The sequence below is a fragment of the Camellia sinensis genome, chromosome 9 (genome assembly GCF_055761805.1).
Source record: "Camellia sinensis isolate YWXY chromosome 9, ASM5576180v1, whole genome shotgun sequence".
Classification (NCBI taxonomy): domain Eukaryota; kingdom Viridiplantae; phylum Streptophyta; class Magnoliopsida; order Ericales; family Theaceae; genus Camellia; species Camellia sinensis.
The window spans coordinates 157,898,414-157,915,134 of NC_138969.1; the positions used below are offsets into that span (position 1 = coordinate 157,898,414).

The window sequence follows — 16,721 nt, forward strand, 5'->3', positions numbered from 1 at the left end:
TACTGTAACTTGTTTGGTTTGAATAGCATGTGAAAGCATTAACCTTCCTTTCATATTTTGTAATGCATCTTGTGGATCGAAATGGGACTGTTTCGTGCAATATTTTGTTTTCTAAAGTGAAATCTTGTTATTCATGCCAAAGCAAAAATATTGCAAACTTCCACATGACAAATGGCCCCCAAAAAAATGGAGATAATAACATCTATTGAATTCCGAATGTAGCCGTTAAAGTCCTGGAAGGAACACATAATACAATTCTTCATGCCATAACAGAGGTGTGTAAAGCAAGTTGATTTCTTAGGTATGGTTTGGTAAAGTTCATAGTTTACAAAAAAAATATTAAACTTGTTCCTGTTTATTTTTAGTAAAAACAAAAACATTATACATCTTGTACACTGTTTTAAAAACTTAATTTGACACAAGTAAAAGGGGTGATCCGTGAGAGGTGGTTGTCGACAGTTGGAGATGATAACTGAAGGTGATTGTCGGTCTCTGGAGATGGTGGCCAAAAGTGGTTGTCGACAATCAAAGATGGTGATTGGCCAGCCACCTAAAGTAATGGTAAAAGGTGATTTCCTGCAAAAGGCGTTGGTGGGAGGTGGTGGCCATAGGTGGTTGTCAGACGAGGCCATCAGCAATGGTAGTCAGTTGTGATGATAAAAATGGGTGGTGATAAGAAGAGATGGGAGAAAGAATGTATATATATATAAATAAGTGAAACTAACTATTTTATAACTAAAAGAATTTAGTAAAATTTGTAAATTATTTATAACTTCTTAAAAACCAAAAGAAATACCAAACAAAAACATTACTAAGGATCTCAGGTTGAATAATACAATGGTCCTTGGATCCAATTAGCTCATGAATTGTTGCAGCTGATAAATTCAATTTGAAGTGCTACAACTTCCATAAATGTTTTAAAATTAATGTTCCCTTAAATTGAATTGAAAAAACAAACAAACAAACAAACAAAAAATTGTGTACACTTTCTAATGTTTGGTACCACAAAAACTAAAGCCACTGAAAATTATTTTTCAACAAAAACCAAACTCCTTTAAGAGAATAGTGTCTTTCAATTTTAAAAGTTAAAAACCATCTTTGTCTAGCCATCTACTATCCCACCACGACCATCACAAATAACACAATCACTAACACAGTTTTAAAGATCATAACTAATGCCTTATTTGGGAACATGCTAATTTAGTAACTTTTTGATTAATTGGCTAAAAAGGTAGGTAAAAAAAACTTATATGTTTGGGATGATTTTTTGACTAATTACGAAAAGCTGTGCAAAAAGTAGAGAGAAGCCGTAATTGTTGACTTTTTGGTATGACTAATTGGCTAATTTAGTAACTTTTTGACTAATTGGCTAAAAAGGTAACATCCCAAACGAGACCTAAATATAAAAAATATTTTTTACACAAAAAAAATAAATAAATAAAAAGGGTCCATAGGCCATTGGCGTGAATGGATTTTTTAATCTTCAGCTTCCTTTTGAAGGAAATGAAAGGATACTACTGTTTTATTATTTTTTTATACATGAAAATGTAGCTTTTTATGGTACTTGACTATCACTTCCGAAGTTGGTTTGGACGAATTGAATTTTATTTTATTTATTTATTTATTATTATTATTATTGTTATTATTTTGTAGTTAGAAATGGACATCACTACCCTTTCTTAAACACTTTCGGAGAGGTTGGTGGTTCAAGACCCCATCTCCTATTTTGTAATATCATGATGTTCATACAGTAATAATAAAATTATATATATATATATATATATATAAAATGAGAGGGGAATGAAAAAACGCTCCACTCACATTCAAATGAAAATAGTTGTTAATAAAATGAATAAAATAGTTGTTTTAATTCTAATCCATTTAAATTTTACATGGACACAAGTAGGTGGCATAATTAAGCAAAGGGGTACCTACCCCAAAATGAAGGTTTTATTTCTTGTTCATAACTATTAGGGCAAATTACATATACACCCCTCGAGGTTTGGCTAAATTACAGATACCCCCCTGAGGTTTCGGAAATTACATCCCGCCCCCTGAGGTTTGTATTTTCATAACAATTTGCCCCCTGAGGTTTATATTTCATAACAAATTACCCCCTAATTTCTTATGCAAATATAGCATTCAGGGGGGAATTCGTAATTTCTCAAACCTCAGGGGGGCATCTGTAATTTAGCCAAACCTCGAGGGGTGTATATGTAATTTGCCCTAACTATTAAGCCTCGCCTATACAGTGATGTTAACAATAATATAGCTTAAAGTACACCACAAACAAGCAGTTCCAGCCACAGAAAACATCGTCAGAGAAACCTAAAGATGGTGTCAAGCATGTTAATTCGATTAGTTAAAAACATGGTGTTTTAATTTTCATAGAATGTTGCTAAATTCAGTTCGACTGGGATGATTAAAACTGGAAAAATAGAGGGTTGTCTTACCCAAGGATATCAAACCCTAGCTATTCAGATAGGGTAGATTTCAACTCACCATTGTTCAGCAGCTCCATATAATATCACAGCCTCCTATTAACTCACCTTTGTGATAAAGCTTTGGAAAGGTTGGCCACTTTGAGGTCTTTAGCCCTTGCCTTACTTCATCATCACATAGAATATCGAAGGACCCAAAACTCACACCCTCATTTCTTAGGGCATCTACCACCTTGGAACTGAACCCACATCTCGGAACATCTGGGGTACCCTTCATGAAAAGCGGATCACAGGTGAGGACGTAATTAATTTCTTCAAACGATCCTCAAAAGTCTCTTTTTGAATAATCCCTTTCTCGGCCAACACCGTTTTAAGTTCCCCGCTCTTCTGCATCTCCAACACAATGTCTGATCCGCCAATAAGTTCACCTTTTATGTACAGTTGAGGATAGCTGGACCAGTTTGAGTAAACTTTGAGATCTTGTCAAACCTCATCGTGAGTAAGAATGTCGAAGCTCTCAAAACAGACATTCTCTTGTTGGAGAATATCAACTACCTTTCGGCTGAATCCACATTCAGGCTCATCCCGTTTACCCTTCATAAACAGCATAACCGGGCCTGAATTGATCAGACTTTCAAGCTAGGTGGTTGGGGATGCACTCAAGCCAGTGGATTCAGTGATGTTACTACCCTTTCCACCAATGGGTTTGGTTACTTTTGCCTCGTTAGAATCATAGAACTCGACACCATGATCTCTGAAACTTCTTTTAGCTCACCACTCTCATGCATTGCAATTGCTATGTAGGACCCACCGAGAAGCTCTCCCTTGCAGTACAGCTGAGGAAACGTTGGCCAGTTAGAGAACTTCTTCAACCCCTCGGAAGCTTCAGCGTCTGTCAAGATATCAAAGGTTTCAAATTTGACTCTCTTCGATCAAAATTTCGACAATTTCTCGGCTAAAACCACACTTGGGCTCTTTTGGATTTCCTTTATGAAAAGCATGATGGATTGAGAATCAATAAGCTGCTGGAGTCACTTTTTCACTCCATCACTAAGCCCAGAGGGCAATTGCCTTTCCACTTGAGACGAACCATTTTCTTTAGCAAATTCCTTAACGCTGTATTTAGTTGAGAGATTTAGGAAATGATTTGAAAAGAGAAAAGAAAAAGGTAGTTGAAATGTGAATAAAATATAATTACATTTCACTTAATTTCACACACCTTTTCCCTTTCCCTTTCCCTTTCCAAATCTCTTCCCAAATCTCTCAACCAAACACAGCGTAACTATTTCCAGGATAGTGGCCCTGCGGCCATCCCCAGGCTGGCAGGAGCTGCAGGTTCCCCATGAACAATCGACCCTGCAATTTTAGCAACTTTGTTGGCCAAACTAGATGGATCCGCATCCTCCAAAGTATCAACAGTCTTTCCATCCGAACAAAAAACAATGTCCTCTTCAGTTACCTATTCGAAAAGAAATTCACAAGAAACAAATTGCAAAGAAGGAAGGAAACTTATGAAAACTTAAAAAGAGAAGGGGGGGAGGAGTGAGGGGAAGAAAAAGAGGCAAAAAACAAAACAAAAACACAGATTTTCCATTTAAAGTGACCTTCAAGAAAACAAAATATGGTACAGCAGAAACTGAATAAGCCTCAGAAATCTCAGGTTGTTCTTCAGCTTCAACCTGCAATTTAAGGACAAGTAAAAGGTAAAGAGTTTGGCCCCTCTGCAGTTGATTAGTGCAGTTAAATGCTGAGTACATGTCCATGTAAGAAAACAATTTTTAGAGGGAACAGGGTAAGTTTGACCTCTGTTTCATAATCTGTTTTCTTTCCCATTAAACTAACCTCTTTTTTCCCATCATTATCTCTTCATTATCTGCCTACCAAGTTTTTTTTTTTCCCCTCCTACCCTCTGCAACCTCCTTCTGTTAGCTAGGATATTGCAAAACAACTTGCTACATTTCCTCCACTTTCAAAGAAATTGCATTAACATAATTTAAAATAAATAAATAAATAAACAAATAAATTTAAAAAAAAATAACAAAAATAACAAAAAACAACAACAACAGAACACTAATTTTTGAAGTACAAAAGATGAGAAATTAATAGGTATAAATGTACATTGTTTTCTTTTACCATTTGATCCCAGATTACTTTGTTTCTTCTCATAATGTGTCTCATTTATGTCCCCAATGATGTGTGCTGAAAAATAATAAGACACATTTGGATATGTGTCAAAAACATGTTGGGAAGTGTTTGAAGAAACTCGGTGTCCAACACAGACACGTCATCTTCTTCGAAGTGTCTATGTTTTTTAGCTCCTGATGTTGGGGAGGACTGTTTTTTATTGTCTTCACCAATGGCAATATAATACTGACGCAGTTCACCAGCACCAAAAGCAGAACGAATACATAACTCAAAAACTTAACACCTACTGCATTAACCTTCACAAGAAAGTATTTACAGATTACCTCTTTCTAAGCTTTAAATGAATAACAATTTAAAATCTTTAGGTCCCAAATACATTCCAATAAGATCCCCTTTGATACAACATCAAAGCTCCTTCAGCACCAGAATACATTCCTCAATCTTTAGGCAACACCTTCCTATGCACATACCTTACATAATCTTGTCAGCTTGTTTAAAGGTAACCAATGCATTAGATCTTCCAGCTCTCTCCATAAACCACTTCGAAAAAAATCTTAAAAGCGGCACAAATCTCTGGATGATTGCATCCATATTTGGCTCAAGTAGTGGCTTCCCATTGTTGTACTTATATGGTTTTGTTTCAGTTTCATTTATAAAAAAAAACAAAACAAAAAACAAAACAAAAAAAAACAAAACAAAACAAAAAAAAAAAACACAAGATATAAACTCAAGATGATTTATACATTCAAAATTTAAACTAGGCTATAATGGTAAGATGAAACAAGTTCTTCGTTTTAATCTTACTTTTACAACTATGTAAGCCAAAATTATTTCCCTATCATGTTCTCCCTAACTTTATGGAAGTTGTATTAAAATTGGGGGTAAATTACAATGACGTCCCTTGAAATTTTAAAAAAAATATAGTAAGCTTCATAGTTTTGGCATAATTACATGCTTTTCATCAATAATTTGTTAGTCATATAAATAGAAAAATGTTCTCTTTTTTATTGAAATGTATATTTTACCTTATTTATCTTTATGTCCACATCATCCACATTAATTTTAGTCTCTTTAGCCTTATTAACATGGAGTTTTGTGTAATTATGTCAAAACTATAGGGCTCACAATATTTTCTCCAAACCTCATAGGAAGGTCAATGTATTTTACCCTAAAACTTGCCTTTGTTGTGATCTCCAATAATGCACTAATTAAAAGAACCAAAGGTACCCTCACCAAAATAAAGGTAACATTTACAACATCCCACACAAACATGAGTGATAATTCTCAGCTCCCTAGCATAGAGAGTGTGGTAGATTTGGGTCATTCTTGTTCTCTTCTTCTCGTCATTCATTCATAAGAGATACAATAATGTTCAAGTGATTAATAAATCGAGAAGTCCCTTAAATACCCATCGTTAGTGAGTACTGATTTCTTTCCTAAAGAATTTTTTGTAATCCTTTCATTTCAAAAAATCAAATTTTAGGTAATTGGCCATAATGATTTTCCTGCATGGAGTGTTCTTTCATTGTTTGGAAAGGTTGAGAGGAATGCCCTCTGTCTTGTGTTTGAAGGAGTTGGATGGCTGTTCCGCTCTTCGTGATTGTATTTATTCTTTTGTCGTTAAAACTAAAACAAAGGAGGAGGGTTGTGTGTTAGGTAATTTGACAACCAATACATAAAAATCTCCATTAGATCCCTTATGAACATGAATCCCTAGGCTTAGTTTGGTTTGGTTTAATTTTGTTAAAACTAAGACAACTACAATATATTGCTAGAAATTTAGACTATAGGCGTGTCTGCAACGCAAGGTAGCAATCACACACAGATCGACCCTCATATTAAAATTTTCACTTCAGTTTATGGTTTACCTTTATATGATCATAACAATTGAATTTGTGAGAATTGTATATTTGGAAAACATCATTGGAATTCTTGAAGGCTAGATCATAAAGAGCCAGTCAAGCCCACAAGCTCAAGGCAAACAATCGTCCCTAACAAAAGGAAGGGACCCCTAGGAGCCGTTATGCAGATAATAGGGGAGTTATTATTGTAAGTTTAGCATCAGGAAATCTACTCCAGAAACAAGGGTAGTATTATGAAGGGCTAAGCCAAACCCTTTTTTTTTTTTCGGAAGTTGGTTAAAAGTTGGCTTTTTAACTTTTTTGTCAATCCGCTAACCCGTCATTCGGTTTGTAATTTTATTCTCCAACTGCCTGAATGGCATCGCGCACACCCCTACACTTAAGTGACCTAATGGTAGAACCACCTCTGCGTAGTATCAAGACGCAATATTAGTATTGCCATCAATCAAAGAATATTGATATTAAAAAGTATTGACTGATACATATTGAGAATTGGGTGTGACATTAGTACATTTAAAACGGTTAGATGCTCTATATTTTGTCACTTTGTGTGTAAAAAATGTGAGAAGTGGTGTGACCCAAAATGAGTTAAAAGCTAAAAGCTAGCTTTTAGCTAGCTTCCCAAATTGTCATAGGTAATCTAATGCCTTTTATGATTCTTGATTACACTAGACTAGAAAGGATAACAAACACACAACTTCCAGCCACATACAAGCCCCAAAAACAAGCCTAGTACTCAGAAAAAAAGAGGATTCCATTGACATAACTTAGTCAGAAAGAAACAAACCCATAGTTCATTGCTCGATTACAAAACACGAAAAAAGAAAGAGCTACACGCTTGTTAATTTGTTCTAGTCTCCTTGATCACCAAGAGCGACAGCCCACACAATCAGCTCTTGCTGACATGACACATATGAGTTGAATACACCCAAAAGAAAAGTTGCAACTCCATGAATTCATGAGGTTTTGGCAAATTTGTTCTTGTGTAAAATTCCTGAATTGGGTGGTTTGATAAGTTTGGGTATTGATTTTGAGATTTGAGCTATGATATAATTAGTTGATAGTTTAGGAGTTCACTGATAAATTTGTCTTACTTTGGTTAATATCTATGTTCTTAACTCCTTTTGAATTAAGCTCATGTCACCTCACTCAATCCTATGGCAAAAACAAACCCGAGTTGAGTTGTTGCAAGCAAGATTCCGAAAAGCGATTGCAGTCACCGTAACGATTGCAGTGGCACGGTGGTGGTTGCTGGGTGTAAAGGCCATAGCGTAACAGTTGCAGTAACAAGAATCGTAATTTTTTTTATTTTTCACACAATTTGAAGAAAATTTACTGATATACATTTTTTTTTCCAAAATCATATTTTTTGAGATCTAAAATAGATTTTGATCAATTTTTATTAATCTTTAAGTATGTTCCAATATATTTCATATTTTCAAATCACTATAAAATGAATTTTTTTACATTTTATTTTAATAGTTAATGACTTTAAGAATAATTGATTTTAAATGTCTACAAATTATTTTTGACCAATACCTGAACTAACTAAATAAAAAATATTCACAATTATTAAATGAAATGATTATAAAAATAAAAATTGTAACATAAACAAAAAAAGAAAAATTTGAGCCATTTTTTTAGACAACATTTTATAGCTAACTAAATAAAATTATTTACGATTAAGTATTAAATGAAAAATTATAAAAAAATTAAAAAAAAATTTGTTCCATAAACAAAAATTATATTTGGGCTACTGATTTTTTTTTTTTTAAAGACATTTTTTAGACAACACATTACAGTAACAAAATAAAAAAATTTTACAATTAAATATTAAATAAAATGATTATAAAAATAAATACAATCACTGTTTATATTTTTTTTATTTTACATGCTAATGTAATGAAATAAAAAAAATATATTTGGGTTTGGATCACTTGGATAGTTGTTCTTTTTTTGTAAGCTTTTGTTTTTTGTGTTTTGTTTTTTTTTTTTTTTTTTGAGAAATGAAATTATTCAGAATATTGTAAAAGAGTGTAACGGTGTATAACAAACCGTTACGACCGTTACGATACCACTACGGCCATTATGTAACACCGAAACGGCCGTTACACATAAATTTCCATCACACAGACCGTAACGAGTGGCAGTAACTACTACAACAACTGTTACGTAAAGGTATTACGTAACAGTTGCATCTTTTAAAACCTAGGTTGCAAGTGAGCAAAGAATGTTTCATTCGAGCCGTAACTCCCAAGTGGCAAAACAAGACGGAAAACAAAATTTTGAAAAACTATACTTATAAAATATCCAATTGAAGATTATGCCATTCTAATTTTTATGTGATTTCAATCTCACATGTAAACTAAGTTTTAGGTTCCAAATGGATTTCAAATGGAAAGATTGTTGGAAATGGTTATAAAATTCTGGATAAAACCAGAATTTTTTCCTAAGTTCGGTCTATTTTTTAGGTGGGCCCCGAGTGTCGATTTACTCGGGTCAAAGTGGTAACGCGTTCTATGCCGCGTTGTGATTCACGTGGTATATTTGGTTGCTCAAAACCATTACCGAGTGAATGGGAAATTGAAGCCAAAGTGTACTCCATGGAAATGGAGTTTTGGTGGAAATTCCTTAAGGTTGTAAATTGGCTTGTCCCACATTGATTTGGTGGGAAGTTTTGAAAGGGTTTATAAGGCTTAGGGTGAGATACTTGGGGTGTGCCCCAAGGGGTACCCAAGTGTTTTAGAGGGAGAGGTTATGGGCAAAATGGACTAGACCGATTGGACCCAAAAATCATCACACGCGCGCCGCCACCGCCGTCCGGTCGGTCGAACTGGGCCTGGGCGCGGGTGTGTGGTTGGGTTGGGCTTCTAATCTTTTTGGGCCAAAAACATTTGAATTTAATTTTATTTTTTATTAAAATAAAATCCAGAATTCAAATTAAATTGGTTTGGATTTTTTGTTCATCCAAACAGAGCCCTTCCCGTTTTCAAACAGAAATAAATTGTTTTGGAATTAGTGCATGCCCAAACAGGGCCCTTCCCGTAATTGCTATCTGTTTGAATTGTTGAATCTGTTTTGAAATTCAAAACCCAACAGGTATCATACCTGTTCAATTCAAAACCAAGAGCCACATACCTGTTCAATTCAAATCCAAGAGCCACCTTCACATCTATAAACAGGACCACCCTCATTTGATGTTTTCAATTCAGAAATTTCGTATTTCACCTCTGCTAATTATATTCTTCATCTTGCTGCATTTTATTTTCAAAAGAAAGAGTGTAAACACTTAGTGTGTTCGTAAGGCAAACAATTTGTAGTGCTGCTATTGTTTGTGGTGAGATCATTTCATCCTGGGAGATAGACGTCCAAATTCTGAAAGCACCGTGGAGAGGACGAATCTGTCTTAAGGACACAGTGTCAAACACTGGACTTGGTCAGAAAATAAATCGAACAAATTAAATCAAGTAAGTTATTTAATTTACTTTTCAGTGTTGTTTTTTTTTATTTATTAAAATCAGATTTAAATTTTGTTTTTGTAACAAAATAAAATCTGTTTTTATTTATTTATTTATTTATTTATTTATTATTTAGAGTTTGATTTTTGTAATCAAATAAATTCTCTCCTTTTCTTTATTTCTTTAAATTCTAATTGTTGTTGTGTACACAATAGAATTAAATCTTTTAAATACAGTGAAGATTGTCCTACAATCTTAAGACAGATTCCTTTTTGGGTATCTTCATTGTATTTAATTTTCTGTGTTTTCAAATTAATATTCTGGTTGGAAAAATAAATAGTGATTTATGCTATTTGACAGATAGTAGTAATATACTGTCTCTTTTCTTTGACAATAACTAGTAGTACGATACTGGTGTCATTAACAATTCAGAATATTATTTGGTATTACAGAAAATTCTTGTGATATTTTATTTTTCTAGTTTTAGTAACAAGGAAAATAAAATTATTTTGTTGTTAATTTATTTTCTGGTTTTGGTAACTAGAAAATTATTTTGTGTTTGTTCTGATTTTTGTAATCAGATAGTTTTGTGGTATTTTATTTTCTAGTTTCAGTAACAAGAAAAATAAAATGATTTTGTGTTATAATTTATTTTCTGGTTTAAGTAACTAGAAAATTAATTTGTGGTTTGGTTTTCTGATTTTTGTAATCAGTTATTATTTTGGTATTTTATTTTACTAGTTTTAGTAACAAGGAAAATAAAATTATTTTGTATTGTAATTTATTTTCTGGTTTTAGTAACTAGAAAATTAATTTTGTTAATCAATCATGTAACTTTGTGACTCGGTCACAATCTGTTAATTTTGTAAGTAACTTATGGTTTCGTTTGGCAGACCACTTATTTTTGAACCCTTTGTGAAAATGTGTTAATTATTTTGACTTTATCATAGTTCATTGTGAGTATACATGGAAGAATTTGTTTCTAGAGTAAAATATTAGTTTTACAAACTAATTTTATTTTTATTACAATGTGGATTCATAGTCTTGAATTGTTTCTGCACTTGAGTCGGAAAATATATATATATATATATATTCACAAGAACATTTTAATGCATATTTAATTTGTTTATTTATGTACAAATCAAACTTATTAAATGAAGGTATGTTTTGTCATTTTGAAGTTTAAAGTTTAAATGAGTTGGATTTTATTTATGATTTAAGAATCATTTTATTTCATGATGCAAGTGATGGGTTCGTGCATGATTAATTTATTTTGTTAATTCATTATTTTTAGTTGATGCGTTTGATATGCATGTATGATATCAACTCAAGTTATTTCTTAACATTAATTTCAAGTGATTTGGAATGATAAATTGTTATGTCGACTTTGGACATAAGCATGTTAATTTGAATATTTCTAATCAATTTTGAATGGGTGTTTAAATACCAGAGAAATTTAAACATGAAGATGTATGTAATTATATCGGTCCGTTTAATTGGGAAGTAATTTAAGAAATCTTTTATGTTGATTATTGAATTATGTGACATGAGATGTCATTAATAATTATTTTACTTGCCTAGTAGAATTTGTTAAACCATGAACCATTTTATTAATATGGGGGTGTATCTCTTACATTAGTTGAGATAATTTAATTTTCTTCAGTCACAAATATTTTTATGACAGTGACATTTATTTGTTATTGAATTGCAAGAATGTATACAATCAAATGGGTTTTTGAATTGTTTGATTCTTAGGCAAAAATTTTTTTTTATGAGGATATGATTTTATCAAAACATTAATTCTGACTTGAGTAGTCATAATTATTTTGGTTTTTTCTTGAATTTGTTTTAAAATTCATTGATTTATTTTAGAAGTGATAGGGGTGGTGAATATGATGCACCATTAAATGAATTTTGTGCACAACATGGCATTATTCACCAAACTACAGCCCCTTATTCTCCACAGCAAAATGGAATTGCTGAAAGGAAGAATAGAACCCTAAAAGAAATGATGAATGCCATGTTACTAAGTTCAGGTTTACCACAGAACTTGTGGGGGGAAGCAATATTGTCTGCTAATTATGTTCTTAATAGAATACCCCACAAGAAAACCAAAAGCATTCCTTATGAATTATGGAAAGGTCGACCACCTTCCTACAAATACTTAAAAGTGTGGGGGTGTTTGGCAAAAGTAGAAGTACCTGTTCCTAAAAAGACTAAGATTGGACCAAAAACAGTAGATTGTGTGTTTATTGGTTATGCTCAGAATAGTAGTGCATATCGGCTTCTGACTTAAAAATCAGATATACCTGATATAAATGTGAACACTATTATAGAGTCAAGGAATGCTGTGTTTTATGAATATGTCTTTCCTTACAAGAAAGGACAGGAATTAAGTTCACAGAAAAGAACTTATGATTGTACACAAAGTCAAGAGACTAATGACAATCAAACACAAGAGACTAGTAATAGTCTTGACCAACAGGATTTAACTAATGATGAACCTAGACGTAGTAAGAGAGCAAGAACATCAAAATCCTTTGGTCCAGATTTTCTGACATACTTGTTAGAAAATGAACCTCAAAGCTTTAAGGCAGCAATGACAGGTCCTGAAGTACCTTTGTGGAAAGAGGCTGTTAATAATGAAATTGAATCCATTATGCAAAATCATACTTGGGAATTGGTGGATCTTCCACCAGGTTCTAAACCTCTTGGATATAAATGGATATTCAAGAGAAAAATGAAAGCAGATGGTTCAATTGACAAGTATAAAGCAAGACTTGTTGTTAAAGGTTACAGACAAAAGGAAGGCCTGGATTATTTTGACACATATTCCCCTGTGACAAGAATAACATCCATTCGCATGCTTATTGCTATAGCAGCGTTGTTTAATTTAGAAATACATCAAATGGATGTTAAGACAGCTTTCTTAAACGGTGATCTAAATGAAGAGATCTATATGGAACAACCCGAAAGGTTTGTAGTATCAGGGCAAGAAAAGAAAGTTTGTCGACTTGTAAAATCCCTTTATGGATTAAAACAAGCACCTAAGCAATGGCATGAAAATTTTGATCATGCAATGCTTACTAATGGGTTTAAGATAAACGAATGTGACAAATGCGTCTATGTTAAAAACACTGACCAAGGATATGTCATAGTTTGTCTTTATGTGGATGACATGCTTATCATTGGAAGCAGTCAAAACATGATCAAATCAACTAAGCAGATGCTTAACAAAAGATTTGATATGAAAGATATGGGGGTCGCAGACGTTATATTAGGAATGAAAATTACTAAAACATCTGACGGATATACATTATCTCAATCTCATTATATTGAGAAAATTCTTGATAAATTTATCAATGATGATTTGAATTTAGCTAGAACACCTGTAGACATCAGTCTTTATTTATCAAAAAATAAAGGTGATGCAGTGTCTCAGTTAAAATACTCCCAAATCATTGGAAGCCTAATGTACCTAATGAATTGTACTCGTCCTGATATAGCTTATGCTATCAGTAAATTGAGTAGGTACACTAGTAACCCTGGAGAAGACCATTGGAAAGCGATCATTCGAGTTCTTAGATATCTAAGATTTACTCGTGATCATGGTTTGAACTTTACTCGATATCCAGCAGTACTCGAAGGTTATTGTGATGCCAATTAGATATCGGATACTAAAGATTCAAAATCCACTAGTGGATATGTCTTTATTCTAGGAGGCGCTGCTGTTTCTTGGAAGTCCACGAAACAAACGTGCATCGCACGATCCACAATGGAATCCGAGTTCATTGCTTTAGACAAAGCAGGTGAAGAAGCAGAATGGCTTCGTCACTTCTTAGAAGACATTCCAATGTGGCCAAAACCTGTGCCAGCTATTTGCATTCATTGTGATAGTCAATCTGCAATAGGCAGGGCATAGAATCACATGTATAACGGTAAGTCACGACATATACGTCGTCGACATAATACTGTAAGGCAATTGTTGTTAAACGGAATAATCTCAATAGATTATATAAAATTTAAAGAGAATATTGCGGATCCGTTAACAAAAGGTTTGACAAAAGAGCTAGTATATAGTTCATCGAAGGGGATGAGATTAAAGCCTATTACATAAGAGTCGTCATAATGGTAACCCTACTTATATGATTGGAGATCCCAAGAACTAAGTTCAAAGGGACAACTAAGTTATGTATGGCTCACCAGAAATCACCAGGGGATTAAAATTCCTACCCATTCCTATGGTGAGAGTGATATCTGCAACATATGTTGTCTGCAGGGGTATAAGGATTAGCTTTGCTTTTAATGATTACTTATATCTTGATTAAGGAATAAAATCAAGATGAGTATAAGGAGATACTCACAATAAGAATCACCTATATGAGTGTTGAACTGGGGCCGGTTCTATGAGAATGAAGAGGCTACATTCTCTAGAAACACTTATGAAAACCAGGCGCGTTCAAGGCCAAAATGAACACAACAGTGAGAACCACGATGTGTTAGAAGATATTTTGTGTGAAATCTGTTGTCTTGGCTTACACAAACGGCTGAACAATTCAAGGCATCGCGTCCATTGGTTAGCCAGTAAGTCCGATAGGTTATCACTAGGGAAGGTTCAAAGCCGAACACTACCTATCCTGATGCAAGATATTTTCGACTTATACTCTTTCGTTAAAGTCTGCATATTGTTGCATTTCCGTTGTCATCAAATTCCATTCATGTGGGGGATTGTTGGAAATGGTTATAAAATTCTGGATAAAACCAGAATTTTTTCCTAAGTTCGGTCTATTTTTTAGGTGGGCCCCGAGTGTCGATTTACTCGGGTCAAAGTGGTAACGCGTTCTATGCCGCGTTGTGATTCACGTGGTATATTTGGTTGCTCAAAACCATTATCGAGTGAATGGGAAATTGAAGCCAAAGTGTACTCCATGGAAATGGAGTTTTGGTGGAAATTCCTTAAGGTTGTAAATTGGCTTGTCCCACATTGATTTGGTGGGAAGTTTTGAAAGGGTTTATAAGGCTTAGGGTGAGATACTTGGGGTGTGCCCCAAGGGGTACCCAAGTGTTTTAGAGGGAGAGGTTATGGGCAAAATGGGCTAGACCCATTGGACCCAAAAATCATCACACACGCGCGCGCGCCGCCGCCGCCGTCCGTCCGGTCGGTTGGGTTGGGCTTCTAATCTTTTTGGGCCAAAAATATTTGAATTTAATTTTATTTTTTATTAAAATAAAATCCAGAATTCAAATTAAATTGGTTTGGATTTTTTGTTCATCCAAACAGGGCCCTTCCCGTTTTCAAACAGAAATAAACTGTTTTAGAATTAGTGCACACCCAAACAGGGCCCTTCCCGTAATTGCTATCTGTTTGAATTGTTGAATCTGTTTTGAAATTCAAAACCCAACAGGTATCATACCTGTTCAATTCAAAACCAAGAGCCACATACCTGTTCAATTCAAATCCAAGAGCCACCTTCACATCTATAAACAGGACCACCCTCATTTGATGTTTTCAATTCAGAAATTTCGTATTTCACCTCTGCTAATTATATTCTTCATCTTGCTGCATTTTATTTTCAAAAGAAAGAGTGTAAACACTTAGTGTGTTCGTAAGGCAAACAATTTGTAGTGCTGCTATTGTTTGTGGTGAGATCATTTCATCCTGGGAGATAGACGTCCAAATTCTGAAAGCACCGTGGAGAGGACGAATCTGTCTTAAGGACACAGTGTCAAACACTGGACTTGGTCAGAAAATAAATCGAACAAATTAAATCAAGTAAGTTATTTAATTTACTTTTCAGTGTTGTTTTTTTTTTATTTATTAAAATCAGATTTAAATTTTGTTTTTGTAACAAAATAAAATCTGTTTTTATTTATTTATTTATTTATTATTTAGAGTTTGATTTTTGTAATCAAACAAATTCTCTCCTTTTCTTTATTTCTTTAAATTCTAATTGTTATTGTGTACGCAATAGAATTAAATCTTTTAAATACAGTGAAGATTGTCCAACAAAGATTTGAAAAAGTTTATAAAAATATAAGAGAGTTGGTTATTGGTAGAGTAAGAAGTAAAATCTTAGGTTGTTGGATCTGGTAAAGCTCTCAAATTCAATCATTGAAATCTATATCTAAACTATCTAAAACTTGAACTATTTATTCAACCATATACTTCTATTATTGTCCTTGCCTACAATTTGCATCCAACATTTGATAAAAACTTACTTGTAATTATCTGTTTAGCAATTAGTCTGTGAATGTTCAATTGTCTATCAATGTGGGTATATACATAGAGCGAGCGAGCGAGAGCGAGAGAGAGAGAGAGTACCCGCAAGAAGTGAGAATGAGGGAAATCGGTGGAGAGATGAGAGAAGAGTTGATCCATCTGCTTGGAAGCTTGGCACCAAAAAGCCCAGAAGTGTATGATCACCGGTGATCCGTCCTTCATCACGCTATCAACCTCTCCCTTCGATTGCATATCTCTCACTGACCCACCCATCTCTCTCTCTCTCTCTCTCTACTCCTAATTCAAATCAAGAGAACACAGGGAAGAAGAACAGTGTGTGAGTGGACAGAGAGAGAAAGCAAATCACCTTCCTTATTTCTATTTTTTCAAAAAATATTTTTCAGAGAATTCTACATTCATATTTTTCATATTTTTTTATTTTTACTGAATTTTTTTAATATTTTAAATATTTCTTTTACTTTTTAGATATACCTAACATAAATACACTTAAAAAATAAAAAAATTATAAAAAAAATCTTTTAAAAATTCACTAAATATCAAAAATACAAAAAAAATACAAAAATTCAGTACATTT

The 16,721-nt window shown here is 33.6% G+C and overlaps 1 pseudogene across 1 annotated transcript; it reads right to left on the reverse strand.

Moving 5' to 3' along the window:
* Positions 1–2,335: 2,335 nt before the first annotated feature.
* LOC114287015 (monothiol glutaredoxin-S17-like) lies at positions 2,336–16,454 on the reverse strand (annotated as a pseudogene). Its single transcript, XR_014340501.1, has 4 exons — positions 16,229–16,454; positions 4,046–4,120; positions 3,725–3,900; positions 2,336–3,557 (listed from the first exon to the last, which is right to left on the reverse strand). The product of XR_014340501.1 is annotated as a monothiol glutaredoxin-S17-like (transcript).
* Positions 16,455–16,721: the final 267 nt, after the last annotated feature.